Genomic DNA, 19883 nt, shown 5'->3' with positions numbered 1-19883 from the left:
ATCATGAGGGGTAAACTGAGAGGATAAAGAGTGACATGAAGCAAAATGGGCTTTTTTTTGCCTTCCTTCCTCTTATGAGCAGAAGGAAAAGGACACCAAATAGCTTAAAGGTACAAATTATAAGCTCCAAGGGGTTAAGAGATTTCTCTTCAGAAGAAACAAAGAGGCATCATTGCTAGGATCAGCAATCAACTCTTACATCATTGTAATATACTTTAATGCATTCATAGATTATTTTTTTTTTGTTCATCTTAAATTTTAAACAACTGTAAAATGAGTACCTACCTCCCAGATTTACAGATGGGTGAACTGAAGCACAGCATCAGTCTGAGTTATGGTGTTATTATACAGCAGTCCAGTGAAAAGAGTTCTGGTGGAAATACATCGTAGGCTGCTTTTAGAGGGCTCTCACCAGTGGTGGGTATTCCCACAGACAAGGGAGAAGCTTCTGAGAAGGCATTATTTCCTCTTTAGCCCCTCTCCGAAATATGTGAGCTTCAAACTGCAGAAAATTTATTTCAGTTTGATGCAGTCTACCTCCTCTGTGACTGGCATTGCACTTGTTCTCAGGTCGAAATCAGTGCTAGATTTGCTTCCATTATATGTCGATCTCCATCTCAGTAACATGATCTTCTTGAAATACTTCATGGTGTTATTTTTTACAGTTACAAAACACATGGCATTTATCATGCTGTTACTCATAGCAATGCATTCAACTATATAAAAAGCAGTAAGATAATGCTTCTCTTTCACGAAGATGGTGGGGAAAAAGTCACGGACAATTGTGAAGCCGTAGAAGGGTGCCCAGCAGAGAACGTAGGCAGTCAGGATGCACATCAGTACCATAAGAGTTTTTCTTCTGCATCGAAGCCTCTTTCTGATCTGTTCTGTCTGAAATGCTGGTACGGTTTTAAACCAGAGCTCCCGCAATATTCTGGCATAACACAAGGTCATCACAATGACAGGGGCAACAAATTCAATGCCAAAGATAAAGAGGAAGTATGATTTGTAGGACATCTGCTGGTCAGCTGGCCAAATCTGACCACAGAATATTTTCTCCTGGTTTTTCACTATAAATAACACCGTTTCAGTAGCAAAATACGCAGATGGAATAGCTACAAGTATGGAGACAATCCAGACCAAGGCGATTAGGAAGGTTGCTGTTTGATAATTCATGCGTGGTTTCAGTGGGTGAACAATGGCCAGATACCTGGAACAGACAAATACATCCAAAATGAAGTCTGAAGACACTTAGTCAGAACACAATTCCAAATACAAGTGGACAGAATTGGGCAGAAGGGAATTGCTGTCATTCATAAAAGAGAGAGCCTGGCCAACTTGTCTGTGAGGAGAGTTCAGAAAATTTTCCAAAGTAACAGCCTAGAGCTGAGTTCCTAAATCTGGGCAGAAACTCTGGAGCAAGGGGCTGAAGGGTTTGTTAGGAGGGTGGGTACTTGGCAGTCTGAAAATCTGAGCATGCATTAGGGTGTCTGAGGATCGTTTTAAGACCTCAGTCCAACTCCCTCCCGTTTACAAGATTGAACTGAAAAAGTTGCAATTTTGCGTCGTAAGCTTGTTAACACAGATGACATGTCTGGGAGTTACGGAAAGACTGGAAGAGGAGAAAGAGAGGGAGCTTTCCTATTACTGACAAATGTGTTTGCAGGACCTAGCACAACACACGGTGTCGTATCGAGGACGTGCCGTGACGCAGCATCTGGAAATTCTTTGGTGGGCAGCACGTGTTCAAATGAGAGTTTGAAACGTGCAGTAATATACACCTGGTCAGGTGCAGGTAAAAAGACAAACACATAGAAACACGAAAAGGTTTTCCCTAGGCAGAGAACTACTTTTTACCAAGAGATCAAATATATGTAACAGTGTTTTTATTATTTTCTTGGCTATTCCATGGGTGCGAAGAGCCAAAGCTGATGCTAATGAACAGTTACAGGTGAGCATGCTTTCAAGCCACCAACAAAGGACTGTGTCTCCATTTTCCGCCCATGCAGATTTCTGTTTAGTCTGCTGGAGGCGACTATTGCTAATTAACCTTAAATATGCTTTGTTAAGGCCAAACCATAAAACTTGAGTTAGGTATTTGCACTCTTTATGACTGTAAAGCTGTGGGTGCACTGAAGTGTTTCATAAAGGACTGAGGAGAAATAAAAGTATATTACTTTCAAGATCCATCAATTTTCCTTAATTCGGTTCAGAAGGGGGGGAGGACCAAATGGAATTCACTCTGATGAATTTTTTGTTTGGTTGGAATTTGAGGAGGTTTATTTTTTAAGACGCTATAGATGTAAGAAGGACTTATGTTAGAGTACGCTGTCCCGAAAGATTAGGATACTTGTGCTAAAAGGAGATTTTTATCCGAGGCACTTCAGACATCCCAATACAATTGTGTTTAACACAAAGAATTGTTTCAGTGGAATTTCTTTTTCATTCAGAGGCTTTTCTATCTGTATATATTCTATACATAGATAGCATCCACAGGACCTATTAATTCTAAAATAAGCTGGAAGGCCAGTGGTGCTTTCTGTCAGCCAGATCTTGGAAGCAGATGAATTGTTCATCGCTCTTAATGGTGCAGGCTAGATGTTAAGGGACAGCAGAATGAGTCAGCCTCATTGTGGAGCTGATAAATGTTTTTAGATTGGGCCCTGTGGAAACAAGGTTGAGGGACAATGTATGTGTATGCATTCATAAGTATGCATATCTGCTCAGCAGGACATTTGGCTGGATGGGCTAAATCTCTGCAAGAGAGTCGAGGGAGGTTTTGTGGTGGATTTCCTGACTGTCCTTGCTTACCACACTTGGGATGTTACTGTGGAGTGGTCCTGGAGCACATGAGCTGAGTTTGGATGAAACTGCCCTGGAGGATGTACTCAAAAGTACCAGGTGCCCATGGGCATTCAGTCCAGCTGACCCAGCTAAAGCTAAATCCCCCAAAATATTTACAGCATGAATGTTGTACCCTTAGCACCAACTGTTGCTCTTCAGGTCCTCTCCTTTCACATTGCATTGTTTTCTAGTGTAGATGTGGCCTTAAATATGTGAAGCTCCTACGTTTCATGTGAATAGACAGCAATGAAGATGAAAGAGAGCCCTACCAGAGGCAAGTCCTGTGGGACAGGCTTACTCTCTCTACACAGGTGAGCCCTTTTAAATGATCTAAACACGAAAAGACTTTTGTTAAGAGCCTGTTATTTTTAGAGACCAAAGTCAACAACACACATGACACAGCCAATGTGGAATGGTTGATTATTAAATGATCAGCATTTCTCTCTGTTTACCAAGTCAGAAGCTCACAATAAATAAATAAAAAAATAAAAATAAAAAAAAAAAAGGCAGTGGAACTAAACCTGTGTGTTCTTATAACAGACTTCAGTGATGATTCATTTCCAGATTTGTTTATAAAGATACTTGGGGAGATATGTTAGCAATCTTGTGATTTCTTAGCAGGTGCAAGGGCTCAATGACCCATGTTACTTCATCAGCCTGTGATGCACTAGCAGGGGTTTCCAGGAAAAGTTTTTAGAAGTTGAAAAGGATAATTAATAGAAAATGTTAATGCATACACGATAGTGTTTAGAAGCTTAACCCTGAATCCTCAGTTGCTGTTCAAAGGCTCTTTTGTTAGATGCTTGTTAAGAATTTGTTTCATAGGAGCTGATTGTCCTTTCCCTCACACCAGGCCAAACATATCTGGACTTCCCCAGAGTCTTTCCACAGACGTGTGTTGACGTCAACGACAGCAAAATCAGCAGCGCACAAGCTGTATCTGTACAACTATCAGCAGCGTTAACTACTCCTGAGCTGTCTTTTGAATCAGGTACCAGAAACTATGCATTAAACTAGAGCATAAAATGGCACATGAGAGAAATTGGGAAAAGAGGGAAGGAGGGGTGGGAATCATACAGTGTGTATATGCAGAGGGTATACAGAGATGTGTATTGTGTTTGTGCACAAAATGTGACTTGTTTTCATGGCCTTTCTGTAAAGAGTTTACTCTGTGGGTCTCTGCCTTTCTGTGAGTCCGTCATGTCAGGTTTATGTCAGCATGAAGCTGATCCTCAGCGCCTGGTCCGTCAGAGTCCGCGGTGCACGAGGCTGAGAGGAGTCATAAGAAAGTATACAATTAAATTATATTGTTAAAATTCCTGGAGTGAGAGGCAGGCATAGAAATATCTCAGGACTGCAGCATGAGGCAGATAGTATCGCAGGTGGGAATCATTATGTTCTGCTTGCCCCCTTATGAAGGCTGTAGGAAAATCTCTGCCAAACTGGGTTGGTGTAGCATTTTATCATTTTCTGGACAGTGCTATAGACACGGGTGCCATAACGACTGGTGGGTCCTTCCTGGCTTGCCACTGTGCCATCCTCAGAGAGGTGTGTAAAGAGAGAGGAGAATATGAGAGTATTTTAATGGAGAGGAGAGTGCTGGCCACACTCACCAAGCACCCACTTCTGTGTTGGAGCATCCAGCTAAGACCTCGGTACTGTGAAATGGTTAATTTAATGACTGTTGGGTTTTCTCAGTTCAGCACAACAGAGAATAAGGACTCTGTTTTGCAAGGCAGAGAGAAGTCTTATATTTTACTCTCTTGTATACCAGAATGAAAACTGGGGAAAACATCATAGAGGGAGAAACACACACCCTGTAAGGCACTAATCCTGTTGGAAACTCACCTGTCAAATTCTGTATCACCAGTCAACTATTTCTTTTGCTGAAGAGTATTTACTTCAGTGTTTATAGAAAACGTTAGAATCCGAAAAGCTGTGTGGGCCAGTAGTGAAGGTTCCTTAGAGATGTATGGTTTGGATCAGGATTATATAGTGCTGATAACACCCTCAAATCTGAGTGTTTCTGCTTTGTCTATCTTTCTCCTCTGTCTCTTATTTCATAAATCCTCTCCTAGACTTGAATCAAGCATATTTTTGTGAGGGGAAAAAAAGTGGTTTTAAGAAATCAACTTTCTTTTCACCCAAAAAGTTCAATCAAGGAATTTCCACTGAGTTTTCTCTGAGGTAATGTCATGACATTGTGTGATTCAATTTTTAGGAAACAAGATACCCAGGTCTGTGTAGTACGTACCTGGGCCATCCGCAAATCCTGCAGAGCAGCTGAGCATGTTAGAAACCTAGAAATCTGGACAGCCAACCTCAGCAGCCTGGCATTTGGTGGCATCTGCCATGCAGACATAGCGCCCCACTTAGCTGTCAACAGCTATAGCCAGGAGAGCATTGGTAGAAACATAGAGGGAGACGGTCTGCAGGTAGTTGACTGAGGCACAGAGGATGTGTCCGTGCTCCCAGGAGAGCTGCCACACCACGTAGTAGTCCATCTCGAAGGGGCAGCACGCAATGGCCACCATGAAGTCTGAGATGGCCAGGTTGGCAATCAGCAGGTTGGTGAGATTTCGCAGCTTCTTGTAGCAGGCGAGAGCAGCAATGAAGATGAAGTTGCCGATGCCACAGACCAGCACGATGCCAACCAGAACCACCCCGATGACAATCTTGGCTGCAAAGAAAGTGCGGGTTTTGGTCATGTCATCTTCACTGTCCAGCGGCAGGTTGTAATCGCTCTAACTGAAATTGAAAGGGAAGGAGAAGTTTCGCAAAGAGGTTAAATCCCCGTCGTGGAGATTGTAGATTGCAGCAAAGTTGAGGCTGACAGTAGCATTTGGGTTCTGTTCAGTTTGCTCCATGGCCGTGTGTGTCTCCTATTGACACGCGTGGCTTGGCTGGTCCTTGGTTTTGTGTTAGAATTACCCAGGGTGGCAGGGCACAACGGTGGCAGGTGAGAGACCTCATCCAAAGTTTCCTTCTGAGCAGTGAGTCACCTTGTCTTTGTCCCCATAAGATTACAGAGCAAGAGCCTCATTTATCTCCTTCTGTGGAACAAAAAGAGGAGGATATTTCCTGAGAGGAAATTAGAGCAAAAAGACTGCCCTTGAGGGAAAGCAGTAGCCACCTTACTGCCCCACAGCTCTATCGCTGGCTGTGCACAGTGGGAAGAAATACCCTGTGAGGCAACGCTTGTGTTATCATAAAATCCCTTGAGTTGCCTAATACACTGGTTCTAGCCAGCACTTTTATTTACCGATGGTGAAATTTTGTTTTCAGCACACAGTGAAATGACAATATAGGAGGAGTGTAAAATCTAGTTGAAACCTCCACCGGCCTTCAAGCCCACAGTGCTGTCATCCCTGTGCAAGGTAAAAAAACTGAAATGAGATGGCAGCTCGATTTGCTGAAAAGTATCTGATGTGCCTTTTGGACAAAGTTTTTGCTTTATTCTAGATGTCTCGGAGTGATGTGGTAGGTGAGAATGAAAATAGAATTGATGTCCTGGCTTCTAAATAGATTTCTTAATTAAGTAAGAGTTGCCAAGACCCAAGGAAATAGTGAAGGCAGCAGTTCCTTTGACAGCCATCAGTTGAGTAGGGGGACCAAATCTTCAGCCAGCATAATCTATTATTGCTTCTCTCAAACCAGTGAAGCTCTGCCAATTTGCACAGACAAGATTTTGTCCCACGAACCACCTTGTAGGGCTTTGCTGTGAAGGCAAATCTGCCATTCACAAGGAGAGTGGATCCATAGACAGACTCTTGAAGTGAGAGGGAAAATCTTCCTTAAGCAAGACAAAATGCCTTGAATTTTTGAAGACAGGGAGGAGCAGGCTCCCTGCTTTGTGCTGCCAGCTGTACCAGATGTTAAAAATCTATTTATCTTCCACACTGAGGAAAAAAATCTGATCTTCTCCCTAATTTTGCCTCTACTCTGTATCAAAATGCTGAAGGGTCTGTCTTGCATCTTCCTATGCCACACCTGGGAATCCTCACAGCAGACTCCCAGCTGTCAGGACAGTCCCACCACACCCCAAAAGAGTATCGGGGAGCATTAAAGCTTTCTCTGCTTTGAGACAGTAGGTCTTTGGGGTGTCAAATGCTACTGACCAATATCCGTCATTGCTACAAAGGACAATCTGCACAGTGGAGCTGTTGCCCCCTTCTTTCCCTGGAACCACCCTCGGCTTATGTACCAACACTTAATGCATTTCTGAGAGAAACTCTCTTGTACAACTTATGTCCCCACGTTGCTTTTCAGACTGAGAGTTGCAGAATAACAGAAAGCCAAAGCTTGAAACTAAATATAATAACAGCTCAAACAATTGACTGCTTTACAAGGCAGCCCCAGGGCAGCCTGGAAATGTGAACGTTCATTTAAGAGAAGTACTAAATAAATACTTGGGTGAAAAATCTGTATGTTGGTCAAAGCAAGGTGCAGTATCTGTTTCATCAGGTTTCCCTGCAAAATACCAAGAGAGCACTTTAAAGTAAATACAGACAACACAACCATCCACAAACTGACAAAACACCATCAGCTAACTGTTCCTGCAGTTGCTCTCATCTTCTTGGAGGTGTCAGGCACCCTGGGAATAGCCTCCAGGTTTCTCCCCTGGAAAAAAAGTGCTGCTGTCACTGGAGCAGAGAGGATGGCTGAAAGCAGCCAGAGGACTTCACTGAATGACCACTTCTCTCCCAAGCAGGTTTGCCCTGCTGCTCAGGGGAGGATGGCTCCGCTGCCTCTGTGCCTGCATCTAAAGCCTTTTCTTAGTGGGAGGCACCTTGAAGCTGTCCGTGCATTTCTGATTTTAAAGAGGCAGTGCAATACGCAGACAATAGAGCACAGCCCTTCTTTCTGCTTTAAACCCCCTGAATACATCGAATTGGCAGAGTGGCTTTGTTACCAAGTCTGAGCCTGGAAGGTGTAAAACCCTGATCTGCACTTGGTCTTTGAGTTCTGTCTGTGTTGGGCAGCGGCTACATAGACCTGAGGTGACACAGAAGCAAAATACAAACCTGCCAGTGGCGACGAGAGGGAGGAAGGAGGGCGAACTACTTTCCCAGGGACCTTTGTGGATCTCTCCCTGGCTATTGTCTTTAGGACTGCAGCTGCGTCAGCTCTTGCAGAAAGAGGGTCAAACGTTGAATAGCCATAAATCAGAGGACCCCTGACAGCTTTCCTTGCCCTCTCAGGGAATTACTCAGAGTGGAAAAGTGGCAGTGAATCCTTAAGGACTTGGTGTCCTTGCTAATGCTGCCTTCTCATTGCCCTGAAGCACTTGCACTCAGGGAGCAGTGCTCTTGCTTCCCAATCCTCCAGAAGGAAAGGAAACGCACAGCAGAGTCCCCGTCCTCTCCGGCACCTCCAGTCTCATTCACATTAGCTGACATTTTCCAAGATGCAGTAGTCCCTGGCGGATGAGACCGTAGGAGTCTGTAGAAGGTCAGGAAGAGTCTAGAAGGTTTGCAAAATACTTAAAATATGTGCCTTACGATGCACACTCACATGACTCACCTTTCATGAGCTAATGGGCACTTATCTCTGGAAGAAGGAGATAAGGAAAGAAATCTGTTAATGTGAAGTATGTCTGGGGTAGAAGGGCCATTCATGTGAAAATTTCTTCCAGAAAATTTGTGGAAGGCCAGAGAGTCCTCACTGTCTGGAGCCAGCAGACAGCATGAAGAATTTCACAGCACTCACTTTGCTTGACTTTATTTTTAACCGTCAGTATAGAAGGTGAAAAGCCATTAAGAAATTTTTAATATCCTGAAAGGGTGCAGTCAGATGAACAACAAGGAAATCAGATACAGTCTGTTTGTTGAATTCTGACACAAAAAATGTAAGTATAGGGAGAGGCAAAGTGAACTTACAGTGTACATCAGAATCACATCTAAAAGATCCCTAAAATGGGCCACATAAACCTCCAGTGTCCCTTAAGAAAAGCTAGTTCTCTGAAGAGAGCTGTTGCAAGCTTTACATTAGGAACGTGCATGATCTCTTCTAGACTTTGTTCAGCTGTCTCACGTTATCTAGTGAGTTAATCAAGCAACGTGATATCCAAATATTTATATTCCTTTAGGCCAAAACCTCAGCTGCTGCAGAGCTGCCTATCCCCACTGACTCAAGGCAAGTTGGCATTGGAGCCCTGAGAACTCCAGCCTCTCTGGATCTGCACTTCATGCTCGGTACGTAGCTTCTCTACAGCAGTTGTTCATCGACTGTGCTCCAAGTAACTGTGCTATATGTGTCAAGCTGTTTCTCAGAAAATACTGGTAGTATTGTGAAATGGTGTGATTTGCATGTGCTGTGAAAGGCAGTGCTTTGTAGTTGTTGAGTAGAAGTTGTTGAATAGTCAGTGAATCCAGTGGTCCTGAGAGCTGCTCTTACAGCCAGAGGCAGGGTGAAAGTGAAAAGGTGGGTTTGGAGCCTCAGTACCTCTCCTGGTAACCTGCCCTGCTACAACAAGGGCTCGGGCAGTAGCGGGAGGACTCTAAAGCCATCAGGTGTATGCTGGAGGATTTCCCAGCTGCAGACACTGTGTAAGAAGTCCCAAAGTGACTTTTTTCAAAAACTGTAGTCTCTCGTGACTTCCGATGTAGATGTGCTGAAGGAGCAGCTCCCTGGGGTGGCCAGGCTGCGGTACGGCCCAGGCATTCGTCTTTCTGTGCACAGCTGGGATTTTCCTTGTCCCAGCATTGCCCAGCCCAGGGGCTTTGCAACCTGTGGGTCTCCTCTTCCTGGGAACAGGACACCAGGAGGCTTGCAGAGACTGACAGAGCCTTCCCTGCAGCCTGTATGTGACATCCATTTATTGAATTACTCTCCGTTGTGTTGCATTTCAAAGTACCCATTATTTTGTAGAGAGCACCCGATTCTGGTGTTGAATTGCTGCATAGGACATGGTTTGATAGCGTTGACTGGTGGTTCCCCAACGGTGTCACATTTAGCACAGCATCACAATTCATTTCCCGAGACCATTGTTACCAGTTTGACGAATTCAGGCTGAGAAAAAAAAGTTGATGATGAAAACTATCTTATAAACAAATTGTATTCCTGTTTGTTTGGGGGTTTTTTGTTAATATGCTCACAGTTTGAACAGAGAAGTTATTTAGAGGGTAAATGATGCAAAAAAGGTTGCAATGTAAAGTACTTGTTTAGAGACTTTCAAATAATGAATTTCTAAACCTAGCATTTAGCCTGGGAACAGACTTAAGGACTCTGGCCTTTCATTTCAAAACAGCAAATTCACCAGCTACTGTCTAATTTTTCCTAATTGCTAAATAAATTGGACTCTGAGCGAGGTATTTAATCCTAGGGGACTTACATCAGCTTTGCTTAAAGGATAGCTGGAGTTTTACGGAGGTTACTGATACAAATCAGTTGGTGAAAAGTGACAAAAGCATCAGACATCCTGTGATTTTCTGGAAAAACAAACAAAAGGTAGCAGCAGACATGGGTTGCAACCATGTGTATTTCTATTCAGCATTTCAACCAGACGTTCAGCTCACGGGCTTTACGCAATCTAAGAGTGTCTAACTTGGCATTAATGTTCCAGAGGACACTGGACCTGCTTACAGGAAGAGTCAGGTATATTTGTCCAGTACATGAAAAGATGCCTTGTGGAACTAGAGGAAAGTGACTTTTGGATGTAGTGTGGCAAAAGTGTGCACACAGGAGCAATCCCACCATACTCAGCTGTTCCAGTGGTGTCTTGGGCTGTGGAAAAGTCCTGTGAAGGAGAGAGCAGAGAGGCGTTTGACTTATTAATGGATTGTATCATCATGTTACTTTTCTCTTACCACATTTTCTGCTTCCTTACTGAGTGTATCACTTCTTGGCTTGGGAAAAGGGGCAAAGCATCTGAAGGAGCAGCAGAGCAGGCTGTCAGCAACCATAGTGACACTCTGCAAAGATGGTTGTCAGCACTGTTGGAGCAGGAGATGCAGCGCGTTCATCCAAAACGTCTTTTCTTTTCAGAGCTGCTCAGGTTTCTGTGAGCAGTGACATTCAGGCAGATCTCACAGCCAAATGACACAAGGTTTAGCAGAGGTGCACAAAGCTCACTTAATGTGCAAGGTGACGCAGGGGCAATCAGCAACTTTCTTTCAAGTAGAAGCTCCTTTTTCTTTATTTGTCTCTTTTTTTTTTTTTTCCCACTTTTTAATTCTCTTCCAGTGTATATTTCCTGTTTTTTTCATCTTTGTTCATCATTTTGTGATTGTGTAAGAAAATGTTGTTTATTTTGCTCAGCTCAGCTTAGCATGACAATCTTCTGTGAGAAGCACACCCCTGCCCTCAACAATAGCCCATGAAATATGTAGAAAGAGCTGTAAGAAGCTTATGTTCCCAGCTGGCACTTATCACCCTTACTGGAGAAGCCCATCTTACCTAAAGCAAAAGTGACAGTGTTTGGGGCCGTGAAGGAAGCAGGTATCAGCTCAGGGACTGTGCACAAGTTTTGATGCCACAGTAGTATGACAGGAATGACCACAAAAGAAACCCGTTTCAGTCTTTAAAACATTGAACACTTTGTTTAATTATTAAATATTACCTTTTTTTTTCTTTTCTTTTGGATGTGTTTGTTAGGCTTTTTGTGTTTTTTTAACTTGGCCTTCCTTAGAGCAAATGCCTGTTATCACAAACCCTTCTCTTGAGCAGAAGGCTTCCGAAAGGCAGATGTCAGGTGCTTTTCTTCCCAAATCCTGCCTGGGCACACTCACAGCTCAGTGGATACTAATGTGCCAGCTGTGGGCAGTGGCAGTGTGCAGCAATGTTTATCCTGACTGTGGCAGCAAGGCAGGAGGCTGCTGAGATGGCCTCCTTTAACCCGCTCACTCTGCACCTTCATCCTCTGCTAAGACTCTTCCCTGTCACAATAGTCCCAGTCAGCACTTAGGGATTGCTTAATTTTAGAGTAAGACTGTCAAACGCGTTTCTAGCGATTCCCAAAAAGCCACATCCCTCTGAGTTCTGTCTGTTGTATGCCAGATATATGGAACAGCAAAGATCTGTGCTTGGAAACTTTTTGCCAATTGGAGATGAAGATCAGTTTAGTCAGTTGAAGTGTTCTGGTTTGATATCAGCCTTTAATGAATGCTACTGCAATTACTTGGAATTTCTAGGAATGCCTTTTCAAACTCAAAACCTGGAGATTTTACCTGGAAATTGGAAAGTTTCCTCTGCTTCTGCCTTTATGCCCATTGTACAAAAGGATATGTATTAGGCAAGGTTTACAATTGCAGAAGACAGACTGGTTTTCTTTATTTCTGGTCATTGTTCTAAGAGAATTAAGATTAAATAATATAAAGCCATATAGAAATAATATATAGCTCATATAGAACAACATTTTGAAAAGAGATTTCAGGAATATCGTCTAATCCATACCACTGGGCTGCATTACATATACCCAAATAATTTATGACAAATGCTTTCCTGCACTGCTGGTGAAGAAATTTTGTAATGTAGAGCTCATGTCTTCTGTATGAGACTATTAATGTTTCTTAGCAGCACCAGATAGAACTTTAATGGTCCTGCCTTAAATTCCTCATTTTAATATCTCTGATCCCGATCTGAAGTCTGCATTTGGCCTCTTCCTCGAGAACTGGTTTATTCATCCCCCATATTCAAGAGCCTTTGAATTTAGAAACACCTAAAAGGCACTTAGTATGCCCAGTGTCTCAGTAAGGCTTGTTGCTCCTTTGGATTTTCAGAGGCAGTCTTGTTTATTTTGGACCTTACTCAAAGATACACTTAGTGCATCTTCTCTTTCGGTGGGTGCTATGAGCTGCAGAATGCTTTTGGAAACAAAGCAGCATTTTAATTGAAGTGTCTCAGTAGGAGATACATCCTTCCGAAAACCTGCCGACTTCTTTGGAGGTCTAAGTAGGAGAATTTGGATGCTGCATTTCTTAAAACATTTAACCCTCATCCATTACAACCACAGTCTCAGATCTAAGCTAAATTGTAAGCACTTTCCTTTGCCATTACAAGTCTGTGTTGTCAAAGCTCTTTGATTTGTACTCTTCAGCGTCTTCTTTTCCCTGCCCTTTTTATTCAGTGAACATTACTATCGGTTCATTGGCTACAGACAGAATCCTGCTCCTTTGTGTCTCCCCTTGTGAATCTTGTGGTGGTTTTGCCACTGCCATTTGTCAGTGGCAATTTGACATTTCACCCTGTATTTCCATGGCAGGCAGAATGATTCCAATAATTTCCCACTGCAGTTCCCATAATCCCACTTTTACCTCAAAGACACCTTCCTTTTCCTTATTTCGACCATTTCAGCATGAACAGATGCCTACAGACCAGAGCATGTCACTGTGAAGCACTTTCACATCCAGCAGTGTGAATCAGGGAGGTCTGGCGTGATTAAGCACATGCAGAGAGGATCCTATCTACTCCAGACCCCCAGCTTCTCCCTGTAGCAAGACATGAAATATTTAAAGCTCATGCCCCATTCTGCCACCTGAGTACCTTTTTGGTGCTTCTTTAATTTTTTTTTTTTTTCTCACATTAAAAATTAATGGGTTTGGGTTTTTTTCTCACAAGTTATTTGAGATTTAAAGGGCTCCTGGAGTTCAGTATCAATCTGAGAAAGGGATTAATACACTGTGAAAGCCTTATTGCAGGTAACCTATGCACACGCTTGAAATGAATTCTAACCCAACGGAATAATGCCTAATGGTAATTTAATTTGAAGCTACTCAGAGCATGAAATCACAATCTCAGTGTTAGGACGAGTCGTGAAAAGCTGCTGCTATCACACCTTATTTCTGACTTTAAAAAAGGTTTTATGGTTCTTCCAATATGGTGTTGAAACTGCAGGGCCAAACCAGCCGCCTTCTCGTAATCTCTGTGAAGTCTGAGAGTAGCACTGTGGAAGCGACTGCTCTGACAGGAGATGAAAGGTATTTCCGTGCTCCCCAAACTAGGTGAAGAAGAGGCAAATTCATCCCAGAAGGTGCACTTCCCTGTGTTGGGCTGATGGCTGTGCCCCCCCAGGGCTGACTGCTGTGTGCGCTGCTGGGGGTGTGGTGGAGGATGCATGCTGCTGCCTGTCCGTGGCTCTGTGGGAATACAGATGGTCAGGGTTAGGGTCAAAAGGAGACAGGTGCTGGTTTGTCTGAGAGGGACAGCTCAGGGGAACGGGTGTCAGAGCTTCAGCATCTCCTTTGCTGGTGCCATGTAGAGACGGAGTTAAGTACTGCGAGACAGGAGCGACAAAAGCCCCACACTGAGGAAGGACCCTCTTTGCTATTTGGTGGTGGCAGGGAGGCGAACGCGCCCTTCTCTCTGATGGTGGTCCCAGTGATCCTGACGGGAAGACCATGGCCCACAGGGCAGTTAGTGATCCACAAACCAGTTAACCTGTTTAAGTGTAGACTGTGCTGTGCTGCCCTATGTATAACTTGGCTTTCGTGCCGGTGTTGTGCTGTGCCCCTGCTGCAAGATAATCTTAGCTGGCTGATTGTAACGAAGGAGCCTGTGGGCAGCTTCCCCTCAGTACTGGCAATTATACCACCTGTGTGTCCTTGTTTTTAACTAAAAGTGCAGCAACAAGTTCTCATGTAAATATCCTTTTTGTTTGATATGGAACGATGAACAGAATTGTTCAGTTTTCAGAAAATCCTGTCCAAGCTCGAAAGACCAAGGTGGGGTAACCTTTCTAAAAATTGCATCAGCATGGTGTGTGTGGTTGGAGACCCATTCGATACCACACAGCTCAGGGGTCCCACTGTCTGAAGGGAGATAAGATTATCTATACTATCCTCTTTGCAGTGTTAGCTCGAAGGAATGGCATTTTAGGTGATAATTCACAAAGTCTGAGTTCCTTCCTTACTGAGGTCACAACAAATTAGCACCTCCTGGTTCAAAACAGTGGTTGTCTGCTTTTCACAGAATATTTAGAAATTATGTGCATGGTCACAATTTTGAAATAACAGGTTTGGGGGTTTTTTTCATTAAATGCTAAGTTTATATGAAAGACTTTGCTGCAGTATTTTTTTCAGAGGATAGGAAGCTTAAGTTATCCACAAGAAAAGCATGGCAGGGGGGAGCTTTAGCTTTGGAAGCTGGTTCTGCCCCACCCCACCCCCCCTCACCACCACCCTCACCCTCCCCACACCCCACCCCACTCCAAGATCTACCTCTTGGTGTAGAAGCAGTCCAAGGCTTGCCTGCAACCTCTCAAGCTAGGAGAGTTAAGAGAACAAACTTGCCTAAATGAGGCAGAACTTCCTTCTTAGCTCAACAGATATGGTTCGGGTAAATATGTTCTTATTTCCTTCTTTTCCTAGGAATTTTCTCACGGCACAATGGGATGTTTCAAGGAGCGTAGCTCAAGATCAATGAGAAGAAACGTACCACCCTGTTTAGGCTCCAGCTTTGACAAAAGCATGGCCATACTAAGTGAAAATGTCAATCGAAGACACTTGTTGAGGTATTGTGTTTTGAGATGTCCAATCTCTGTTCACTCCACAGAATGACGAGGAGAAGTGAAAGCATGCACAATGAGTCACGTCATGATAAATGTACAGCTAAAAATCTGTGGGTGAATACGATTATGTTCATGTCAGTGCCAGTGTCTTTCGAACCAGAATCACTCTTCTTAGGCAATGCCTTTTGCTTGTATAAAAACCATGCCTCTTTCCCCAACTCCTTTGAGACCTCAAGTGAACATTTTACCCTATTGTTAAGAAGTGGTTCTTTTGTTGGTTAGTTTTGATCTTTTGGCTTCGTGTACTCCTATTTTGTAAGACAGCTTGACTGATAATGTAGTTACTTAATAAATAAGCCTGTTCCACATGGTTTAGTTTTCTCATCCAAGCTTTTCTTTTACCAGCTGATACGAGATGCTCAAAGAACAGCACCAAGTATCATTTGTATCTCAGATACCCATTTGTGGTGGGAGGCTGCTGGAGATACATTGAAAGCTACTTTCATAACACTACTGCACAACATTCCAGCATTTGCTCCAGTTCTGCTGCTTGCAACATCTGACGTGTGCCACGCAGATCTCCTGAACAAGGTATTTCTGTTGATGCTTTTCTTTTTTTTTTTTTTTTTTATTCCATTTCTTGTTAATTGATCAATCCTTTAAGCGTTGGAGTACTGTGCACTGTTAAGCAAATCCACACTGTTAGTACTCAGGCACCCTAACCAGGTCCCTTAAAATTTTCTTAGACAAAACAGTGCTGGAGGCATTTGTGTCTAGGGTTTTCTGAGTCCAGAGATTGACTTTGACCCAACTTTTTCACCCTTCTGACACATTCATGCTGATTAGACAGATGTATAAATGTACTTCAGATCGTAGTTCCAGTGACTTCGAGATGGTTGAGTATGTTCTTAGTCAAGAATCTACAGTGCTTGCCATGGAAATGGCACTGAGAACGCTTTTACTGAAAATGAAAGATGCTTTTACTGAAAAAGTGCAGTGGTCACACTGTTAATGACAGAATGTCGTTTCAAATTTAAATACTTCCATAAAAATTTCAGTCTCTTTCTTCATGTAGGTGAATACTTTCCAAATTAGAAAACTGCGTTCCAACTTCTCTTTGATTAACTTGGTAGTCAATTTTCAGCTGTATTCCTTAACACCCTTCAGTAGGAGTACCTGCTTAGCATTCTAGACATCTGAGAATGTGAAATTCCTTCCCCATACCTTTTGGTAGTAGAGATTGAAAACTGGAGTAAAACTTGGAAGTGTGCAACTTCAGATACCTCCTTGAAATTGATTTTCATAAAAAACAAAGCAAAGCAGCTTCCCAAAAAGCCCACACTCATCTGTTGAGCCCTGCCTGTTCCTTCTGTCATTGCCATAAAGGTTCAGACTAAAGGTCAGACAGGCAGGGAAATCCAAAACCAGCAGTCTTGGAGGTGCTGATTCTCAACACTTTATCAGTAGATCATATGGTCCCCTTCACTGGGCTTGAACTCTAGGGATGTTCCTTAGAAAAGAGACTTAATTTGCTATGGTAACCTATGAAATTCTAGCCTTTTTAAGGCCAAGAAGATAGCTTTTTCACAGTTGGTCTTAACTAGGTGATTATTCAGTCTAATTTAGAAAGGTACTCACCTTTTTGGAATAGAATATGAACTTGTGTGGCCTTATATCTGTAATATCTTGTCTCCTTGTGCTTTAGATAAACGAATTGTTTATTAATGATTATGAAGTTTTCCAACTCTGGTTGCCCAATAAGGATGAAAGAAGAAAGTTTTTTGGCGACTTAATTGTAAATGAAGCTGCTAAACCTCCTGCATCAAGACACAATGCAGGTGAGGATATACTACCTATAAAACTTTGCTAGCTGTAAGTTCACAGCTACACGGTATTTGCAGTGGTGGGAATTTTCTGTCAATAATTTTCCATATGGTTGTGTTTGAGTAACATAAATTGAGTAGAAGTAGAATTTGTGACCAGCAGTGCAAGATACAATTCTTTGGTCTGTTCTTTACTGCAAGTTTGTAACTCCATCTTCCTACTGTGCAGTGCCAAAGCAGAACTCTGTTCCTGGGTGTAAGGAAACAAAACCAAAGGCTAAAGAAAAAATGATGATACCAGCAGCACCCGTAAATTCCCGTACACTTGGCCTTAAAGACAAGTTGCATTTTATTCAGACTTTCTTGGAGACGGTGTTAAAGTCAAAGGTACCTTCTCTGTTCTTGTGACAGGACAGGTTTCTGTGAGGCCTGGTTCTTCATGCTGGAGTTTTTCCTTCAAAATGTGAGATAAAGCCAGAGGTCATTCATTCAGTATGGTTAGGAAGTTCAAGTACAGTGGTTGGTTTGCTTTGTAAGATACTGGCCTTGATGGCCCAACTGACCTTTAATGGCTCCTAAATCGCTGCCTCTTGAAGTCAGAAATGTTGTACCTGGCAGTTGCTGAACAATCAACTAGTTCTTACTTATAGAAAACAGCATTTTTCCCTTCCCTGCCCTGAAATGCTGAACTCTATGCTCTCTCTTACTGTGATTTCCCATTGAAGGGGAAAAGGGGAAAGAAACTGGGGAGCAATCATGATAGATGTGTAAAGGAAAGATGATGATTTCCTCACTCTTGCTGTGAAGAGGACATGAAAGAGCAAAGGGACTTGTGTGTCTCAGTTAAAGCACGTGACATAGTGTGAAGTTTCCTGGTCTCACTGGCATGACTGAGAATTTTGCCGTTGACCTCACCCACGTGCTTCGATCAGTCCTCCAGGAATACAAGGAACGGTGGCTTTTTCTGGAAGGCAGACATGCGAAATTTGTTTTAAGGAAGGTTAACTAAATTAGAAAGCATGTGAGGCGTACGTCTTTATGGACAATGTTTTCTTCAGCCAGTAGTTCCTTAGAATCGTCTCTTTAATGGCTTTAACTCCCAATGCATATTTAGCTTTTGGAGTTTACAGCTTTAGAACAGATGTGCAGAAGGGCTTGTCTTCCAACGCTTTTCTGATCATCTAGATTAGTTCACATAATAAGACAGAAAGCAACTTCACCTCATAACCTTGCTTTGCAGTAATACTTCCTTTCTAAAGTGAGAATTTTCTGCTCATGAAATCTTGAAGCTGATGGTTTTGTGAATGAAATTCTGCAGCTGGCATTTAAAAATCTAATGGCAAGTGGACCTCATTAATTTGCAGCTCTTTCTGTAGACACATGCAGGGAGACAGACAAGGGTACTTGAGCTCCTTTGATCATTTTCGTTGTAAGTCAAGTAAGATGAGGATGCTGGATTTTGAAGGAAGAACTGTTTGGATAATGTTTTGGATTACTTTTTCTGGTATCTCTTTGTAGGTATGTCAAAAAGAAAACACAAAAAGAACAAAGGCTCTTCAGGTATTGCGGCAAAGAGGAGGAATTCTCAAGAATAAAGTTTCGGAAGAGCAAAGTGAGGTAGAGAGTAGCGAAGAGTCTCCAGAAAAAACATCTTTCTAATATGGACCTCACTGAAGTTGAGTCCACGCAGGATGACTCTATGGAAGAAAATGGAAACATGCTTTAAGAATGGCAGAAAAGGGGGAATGAAGATAAATCTGGGGCAGAAAATGAAAAGAGAAGGAGTTCTGCTTGTGGTCAAATCTGCTTTTGAAAAGAGGAGCGCCATGAGTCCTGAATATCCAGACCTGAGCAAGAACAGTGAAGTGAGGGCTTGCCAAACAGCAGAAAGGTCGGAAGAAGGAAATTCACATGGTAAGTGAAAGGTCAAACAGGTCACATAGCTGCTTTTTCTTCCCAAGGAGGGTTACGCTACTTATTAGGTTTTAGTCGTTTTTAATGCCATTCTGTCATTTCTGTTGTACCTCCCTAGAACCAGCACTCCGTGTTTCTCGCATAATGATGCTTCCCCTCTAGTTACACTACCCAAACTCGTGTTTTTCTGCAGCTGCTGATTTTTTGATTCTGAAGTTTGTTTTTCAGATGGTACCTAATAGAAAAACACTTGATGACTTTCCTTTATGGGATGAGTATCTGCCCAGTAATGAGCCACATAAGTTAAACAGCGGTGCTGCAAGCAGTGTGGACCCAGAGTCACATGTGGAATAGAAGACTTATGTCCTAGAGTTCGTGGTGTAAGATGTGTTTCCCAACCTAAATTACTTTGGAAGTTTTACCATGCAGGGCTGTAATGGCAATGCGACTGTATTTTTTTCCCCTGCCTTTTTCTGTAGTGCTTTTCTTTGTGTCTTGGGTTTCTGATTTTTATGGAGTAGTGACTTTTGCCAGAAGCATTTCTCAGTGAAGAAATGGTAACTGTTTTGTCTCTGTCATTCCAGAAACTGTGTTCCAGGTACAGGATACTTCACTGATACTGTATTCCAGATAAGCAGAAATTCTGACTGAAGAACTTTGTGTCATTCCAGATTCGTGGGTACTCTCCGCAACTTGTGCGAGACGTTCTTGGGTAGAAGAGCAGCAGGTGATGAGACGTGTCGAGCCCTCAGTGGGAATTGTCACGCAGCCAGTGATTGTCGATTTCCAGGAGCTCACAGTAAGTCTAATTTCTATTCTGTTAACAGTGAAGTAGGATGTTTTCTTGCTACATGTAT

At 42.8% G+C, this 19883-nt stretch overlaps 1 pseudogene; it reads right to left on the bottom strand.

Moving 5' to 3' along the window:
* Nucleotides 1-513: 513 nt before the first annotated feature.
* LOC141971140 (prokineticin receptor 2-like) lies at nucleotides 514-5711 on the bottom strand (annotated as a pseudogene).
* Between the last annotated feature and the right edge of the window lie 14172 nt (nucleotides 5712-19883).

Source organism: Athene noctua, chromosome 1 (assembly GCF_965140245.1).
Source record: "Athene noctua chromosome 1, bAthNoc1.hap1.1, whole genome shotgun sequence".
Taxonomy (NCBI): Eukaryota; Metazoa; Chordata; class Aves; order Strigiformes; family Strigidae; genus Athene; species Athene noctua.
The sequence above is the reverse complement of the archived record's forward strand: the minus strand, read 5'-3'. Positions and strand labels throughout refer to the sequence as shown.